Below are 7344 nucleotides of genomic sequence, written 5' to 3' on the forward strand. Positions count from 1 at the left end.
AATCTGCAAAATATGAGATTAATAAAAGAAAGTAGTCAGATGTGGGTGAGTATTGTGTTTTGGTTGCCTTTGCAGAGCCCCACGGGAAAGAACAGCACACTTCAATACTTTAGCTTTTTTACATGGTAACATAGTAACCCATTGTCCTGTGGAAACTTAGCAAATCCCTTTTTAAAGACCTGCAAGTTCTGGGACAACAGGAGATCTAATTGGAGATCTTTGTAGCTGAGGATCTTTAATATCTTCCTTTGGATATTTTATAGTGCACAGTATCACTCTATAAAAAAAAATAATAAACACAAACTTGTTGTGTTAAATGGCATCTGTACATGCAATAACTTTTTGTTTTCCACTTCTACTTTGTTGTAGCTGTCATTTAATCAATCTTAAAAAAAAGAGGGAATAGCACTATAACACTGTAGCACTTTAACAGATTTGCCTCATATCTTGCATCTGTCTGTTTTTTTTTATCTCTGTTAACTGCACTGATATAAATGGTTGCCTTTGCTTCAGAGAGAAAAAATATCTTAACAACTGCAGGATGGAGGTTATCGTTTTCTCCTATCACCCTTTTCCTATCACTACTTTGACTTCCTGTTGATGTTTAGTTAGATTTAAACTATTGTTTCTTGTGTTGACATCACTGATGGAGCCAACTGAAAAAAAACTTTGCTAGAATTTAAAATTACAGTAACATGAGCCTCCAACCACATGATGAAGTCTTTTAAAATTATAGCAATGTTTTGAATTTCTATGAGACCAAGACAAATTCCACGAAAAGGTCTATCCACTGTCCATCACTGCTGCTGTCTGCTGCAAAGCAAAAAGAAATTCCCATTAAACTGTTGTCCATACATTCTTAATCCTGTTCATCTTGTTGTGTAGGGGTTGAAAACTATCTGTCATAGGGTCTGAGATGGAGTACACCCTGGGTGGGATACCAGAAAAACATGCACACTCACACGTTCATTTTAGAAAAATTATAAGACTTAAAATTAATGATTATAATTCTATATTTATTTCAACTCGTACTGATTCAAAGATTAGATCTGATAAAGCTCATAGCTGTTGGCCGTATAGTTCTACAAATTGCTTTGAGTAACTTATGGCACCAGAGCTTTTTATGACTTTCTTCAGGTCAGAATCTGAATGTTCAAATACACGGTAAAAATAGAAAAGTTGAACCAACTTAAATGAGCTGCTTCAATTGGTAACAAGTAGTTAAATTAGTTTACCCCTGCTCAGTTAATAAGTTTGTTCAACACAAACACTCAAAACATTTAATTTCTTTCAAATAAAGCATCTGAATCACTGTGAATTTCATGGTAAGTCAAATTAAAGATAACAAATGATTTATTTAATTTATCTAAATGTAACTTAATATTTACATTACACTTGATGATATAGGGTGACAAAACATGCTTTAATTGTACACATTAACATTTTATTTTAGTGTCTAAAATAGTAGAGCATTACTGCTTTAAGAAGTGGGATAAACATTAAATGTTCATTAACAGCTTTCATTTTTATTTAAACACAAACACCAGCATTAGGTGGTGGTGGGTGTCCTTCACACTCATGATGTCGACTTTAACAGTCGAACAAAACAGAACATTCCAACAACATTGTCTCAATGTAAACATAACACAGCCAGTAATAACTCAAATATACAAGGTAGCAATAACAAAAGGAAAATTCTTGCTGAATATGCACGTGTCTTTGCCATCTTTGCACAATTGGCACTAAATAATTTGAAAAGGTCTGACTGTCAAGTTGAGCTAATTTAATCAATAAACTTGGATAAACTCAATTCAGTCACTTGTTACAAGTGGAAGCAATTTGTTTAAGCTGACTTAACCAAATCAGCAACACTAAGTTGTTATTGCTAACTAAAATAATTAAGTGGGGTTCACATGAAAAAGTTCCTTAAACAAACTACATCCCAACTACTCATGTTGTGTGACTAAATGCTTCAATTTAATTCCCTTAAATAGCACATGGCTAGCATGTCAATCAAGATAACCTGTACTGTTTAGTATCAAAATGTTAACATTGTGAATTGGAGCTAGCACAGCATCAAAGTGCTGCCAGCATGGCTGAATTTTACACTGAATCTACACTAAATCAGTATATCAGTGCAGAGGTTATAAATAAAATGATTCAATATTTCATTTGGGTTAATTTTGTTCAACTTAAAGTATTTATTTTTACTTCTTTTATGCTGAAGTTATAGCTGAGTTGTAAGAGGCATACTATAACATTAGCAAAACAGTACTTCAATAGATAAGGTCAACGAATGAGTTTGTTTCACCTAAATTTAGGGAATGGATCCATTTAAGCTCATCCAACCTTGCAGAGTGTTATGCATAAAAAATAGCAAAATATTGTATTATTGGTTTATGTGTTTTCTGTCTGCTCTGTCCTTTTGTCCTCATCCAGCCATCATGTCTAATAAAATGGTGTTGATGTGTTACCATTTATCAGTCACAGAGTGCTTAGTTTGCCATTATTGATTTAATGAAGGCCGATTGGCTGGGAGGGCATAGTAAACTGGGTAATTTAAAATATACATCCTTCATTGTCACATGATGGGTGCTGAATGAGATTGTTAAAGGCTGAATCAGTGTAGAGGTTATAAATAAAATGAGTCAAATATAATCAGGCAGAGAGACAGCAGCTGTCAACAAGACTTGCGCATCTGATGCCATTAAAGTGATTGTCAGTGCAGAGAAGTAGTGGTATAACGTAAGCTATAAGGAAAGGGCCTTTCTTCATTGTGCCTGAGCTGTCTGCAATGAGATGAATGTTGCAGATGATAAATGGCACAACTATCATGTCACATCTCAGAGGCCGCCCTGCTCCATATTGAGGGGGAAAGGGGAAATTCACAGGAAAAGAGTGTGAGGACCTCGTAATGTCATAAAACTGTGTTTAAATATTTTAATTTCATTTGTCAAAAGGGCCCCTCCCTTGCTCTCCATTACCCTGACAACCATCCTTCATAAGCTGAATGAGTGCATTATTCATTAGCACTAATTATTTTCACATAATGTCTGCCCTGATATATTTAACCTCCACATTACACCCAGGATAATGGCCTTGTAAAATTGAATTGTGAGAAAGAAGTGGAGTTGGAGAGCTAATTTAAAGAACATAAGAGGGAAGAAAAAAGAGAGAGGGAGGAGCAGGAAGGGTTTTTAAAGCAGCTGGAGTGGGGAGTGCGGGGGGGGGGGGGGGGGGGGGGGGGGGGGGGGGTTAGTGACAGGAAGAGTGTTAAGCACTTTGGGACAAGGAGCCCCAGAAGTGATGGGACATTTGTTCCTGTCTCATTTGCATGCTAAGAGAAGAGCCCGGTGGTTCTCTGTTGGGATGATGAGATACCTAATGCCCTGTGGGTTGAAAGTGCCCTCGAGTGCGGGAGTTAAGATTAGTTCTCTCTGACCTGACACATAACCTCAACGATTAATATATAAAAACACGACTTGGGACAGCAAGAACAGAAAGCAAACAGCTGAGTCCTGACTCACCTCACCATCTCTGACTCCATCACCTCTGTCTTTGGCTTTACCTCCAGTCCTCTTCACTTATTCCATCTCTCCTTGTTCTTGCTTTCTTTTCAGTTTCATACTTTCACGACTGGTTGAATCACTCAAACTGACATTTCTCACTGAGAAATACAGACATTTTCAATGAAACAAACTTCAAAACAAAATAGGTACCACAGAGGACTTTGTTCTTGCTTTGCTTATTCATGAGACTGACATTCACCAACCTACAAAATTTAAAACCAAACATGGTTTGCTGCTCCACTTGCTTAATCTCTGCTGTCTTCTGGGTAAGAGCTGGGATCCCATACCAGAGATGGAGCTGTAACACTAACACATGAACACTTGAAAATGTTGACACATGATACTTTATACTGTGGGCTTTCTTTCATGAGTTAGACCCAGAGATTTAATATTTTTAGAGGAAAACATTTAGAGACATTTTATGTCCTCCCCTTTAGCATTAACGTAGAACACTTATTAAAGGGCTTATTATAAAGTTGCAATCAGAAATAACTTTTATCTACAACTAACAGTATGTTCCTATGCAAAATCCCTTAAATATCAAATGAATCAAAATCATTTAACTTCTCAAAACCTGCTTTACATGCCGAAACTACAAGTGGATGATAATTTTTTCTTATCAAGAATCAGAAACTTAAAATACAGACAGCACATGAGTAACCCAGTTCAATAGAAGTAAATACACATGTGATCACTGTCGTATAATTTAGAATATTTGTGTTGATGCGAATTTGAGTACATCTCTGATTTCTTATCCTAATAACAACATGAACATGCTAACAAAATGACCCATGGAGACTAAGAACTTTCTAACTGTTCTAGTTATTTGTCTGCATCAATGAAAAGGAAGAGAAGTGAACAAGAAGAATCAGACTATTGGTCTTCACAAAGATGAAAAAGAATAAAGGAAGATCAGTCATAAGTTAGTTAATGATAAATCAATAATGGGCTAAAATACCACAGATTAGGGGCACAAGGATTATTTCCTAGAATGATGCAACAGTCAATGCAAGAATTGCATTGACTGTTGCATCACTGTCCTGCTGTCCTTGGACACTAAAATAATTGTGCTGCTGGTAAGGCTGGCAGCATTTGATACAGTGGACCACTCCATCCTCCTGACCCACCTGGCCCAGCAGGTTGATATTAAGGGACCTGTGCTGGAATGGTTCAGGTCTTACCTAACAGACAATTTTTTCTGTAAAGATCAATGACCTTTCCTCCTCTCCAGCTCCACTGTCCTCTGGTGTCCCACAGGGTTAAATTCTGGGCCCTGTTCTTTTTTCCTTGTACATGCTGTTCTTAGGTTCTGTGACATTCTGTCATTTGTCTCATTCCATCTGTATGCAGAAGATCAACAAATCTATTTGCTGGTTGCCCATAACTCCCCAGACACACAGTCCATCCAAATGAGTCTGCATAACATTAAACACTGGCTGTCTCAGAACTTCCTGTGTCTGAATGAGTCAAATGCCATCTCTATTGGAATAAACCAGGCCTCTCTGCACCGTACACAGCTTGTGCAGCTGCCCGGCTCCTCACCGATTCCCATAAAAACAACCACATTACTCCTGTCCTGTACTCTCAACACTGGTTCAATTCAGAATTCAGTTCAGAATCCTATGTTTTCTTTTCTGTTCCATCCATATCCTTGCACTTCTTTATCTATGTGACATGCTGAGCCCTCATCCAGTACAACACCTGCTGGTAGTCCCAAAGTCCAGGTGCAAACAGTGGGGTTATTGTGCCTCTACAGTAGCAGGGCTGAAACTTTGGAATTTCCTGCCCATGGAGTTAAGCTCCATCATGGACCTGCCCGTGTTTAAGGCCAGACTTGAAACCGATTCTTTCAGATCAGCCTTTGAAACTTGTGATATTTATAATGTATAAGTGTACTATGTTTTTATTCTCGTTTTTATCTCTGAACAGCACTTTGATAAACAAGGCTAAAGTGCTTTATATATAAAATTTGATTGATACTACTACTACTACTACTAATAATAATAATAATAACAATAATAATAAATTAAATAAAAAATACAAATATTTTATAAAGTAATTTACATGTCACAGTATGTGCTGACTACAAAGACATATTTTTTCCTCACCTATAAGAAACATGAACATCCTGCCGTCCAAGTCATACATAAGTTGCCTAGAAGATTTGAAAGAGAAAGAGAGAGAGAGAGATTAACAGGACTAACACTGAATGCATTTTGGAGCACAGATTGATGACATAGGCCTGGGAAGATTGCTTCCATAGATGACACCATATGGCTTATATACCAAAATACTGACCAGCAAGACAACTCCCAGTCTTCAGACGCATGATTTGAGAGGAATATTCCAGCATGGTTCCTATGTGATGTACAATACTGAAATCATGCAAGAGCATCTAAAAAAAGAAAATATTGCCTCATTTGCCTCCAATAGAAGACTTTTTGCACATAAAGAGAAAAGAACAGTCAAACATCACGTTAAAGCAAAGAGCAGTTGCAAAACATGTCTGAAAAACGGAACAGCATCTCTCTAGAAGTGTATACAATGTTTGTATCTTGAGTCTGACAAATACTGAATCATGAAAAAGATTTGACTCTCAAGCTCTGCTGACCACCTCTGTGAACCTTAACTTTAAATATAAACTATTAATTTTTTATTAAACTAAATATTGAACTCAGAAGTTATTCAGTTGTTGCTAAGTGATACAGTTTGAAGTGAGTTCACATTTAATTGATATCAGAGATGGATTTGTAAATGGATTGGATTTTTCTAAATCTTCTGGACACCTGGACCTGGATGTATATACTAAGCATTAACCAAAATACGCTTAAAGAAAATATTGTTGTCAAAACAAAATGTATAAGAGATGGGATAACCACTGAGAAAACCTGTAGAAAAAGCTACATCTTAATATGCAATGTATAATAATAATTACGTAATAATAGCTGCTTTATGTCAACAGCATAGGGTGAATTTTTGTGGCCAAAAGTCCAAAACTAAAGATACTGACCACAACCTTAAGAAACAGAAATGCAATAAATATATATATTTGAAAATCTTGAACTTTAAAATTTATGCTAAGTTATGCAAACAGTGACGAATAAGTATTTTGTAAGTTAACTCTATCAACTGACAAACTGTGCTGCTTCTGACTTCAATCTAGTAAATTTAATCTTGGCAACATGCAGACTACTATAAACAAAGCTGAAAAGAGAAAACAATTTGGCTTTTGTAGTGGTTTCCATCTCTGATTTCCTGACTTATATTGCAAAGTGACCACAGTTCTCTCTAGGCAATGTGAGTGTGAATGAGAGTTCACTGCATTATATGCTTGATGATGGGTAATTTCAGTTCATTTCAACTGGGAAAAAATATTGTTCTCACGCCTCTGTGTGTTACGCCCAGAAGGCAGAGCTCTCCGTGTGTAAAGTATCCGTCTCCCTGACATTTAGATTTGCCTTTTAAAGATGACATTTTTCAAATCTGGCACTCTGGCAAAATTATTCTTTTGCATTCGAATCAGAGTCTTCATGTAAGTGATCCATTCCTAAGTTGTTTGTTTTTTGTTTGCCAGTCTAGATATTATTTCATGTTATGTGCAACAGTTATCTGATTGTTGTTTGGTGTCAGTATTGGTTTCTGATAGTTTTACCGATCTATACACAAATGAAAATCAATGATAAGATGATGCATAAGTTATAACATCCTTTATGGGGGTTGAGGCTGGAAAGCTGTCAAGGATCATCTGAAGAGGACAAAAACATAATAATAACAC

The 7344-nt window shown here is 36.4% G+C and overlaps 1 long non-coding RNA gene across 1 annotated transcript; it reads right to left on the reverse strand.

Annotated features, from left to right (window-relative positions):
• Positions 1-731: 731 nt before the first annotated feature.
• Positions 732-5735, reverse strand: LOC121642159. Its single transcript, XR_006010851.1, has 4 exons — positions 5678-5735; positions 3773-3875; positions 3528-3667; positions 732-813 (listed from the first exon to the last, which is right to left on the reverse strand). It is a non-coding gene; the product is annotated as an uncharacterized LOC121642159 (long non-coding RNA).
• Positions 5736-7344: the final 1609 nt, after the last annotated feature.

The sequence above is a fragment of the Melanotaenia boesemani genome, chromosome 1 (genome assembly GCF_017639745.1).
Source record: "Melanotaenia boesemani isolate fMelBoe1 chromosome 1, fMelBoe1.pri, whole genome shotgun sequence".
Taxonomy (NCBI): domain Eukaryota; kingdom Metazoa; phylum Chordata; class Actinopteri; order Atheriniformes; family Melanotaeniidae; genus Melanotaenia; species Melanotaenia boesemani.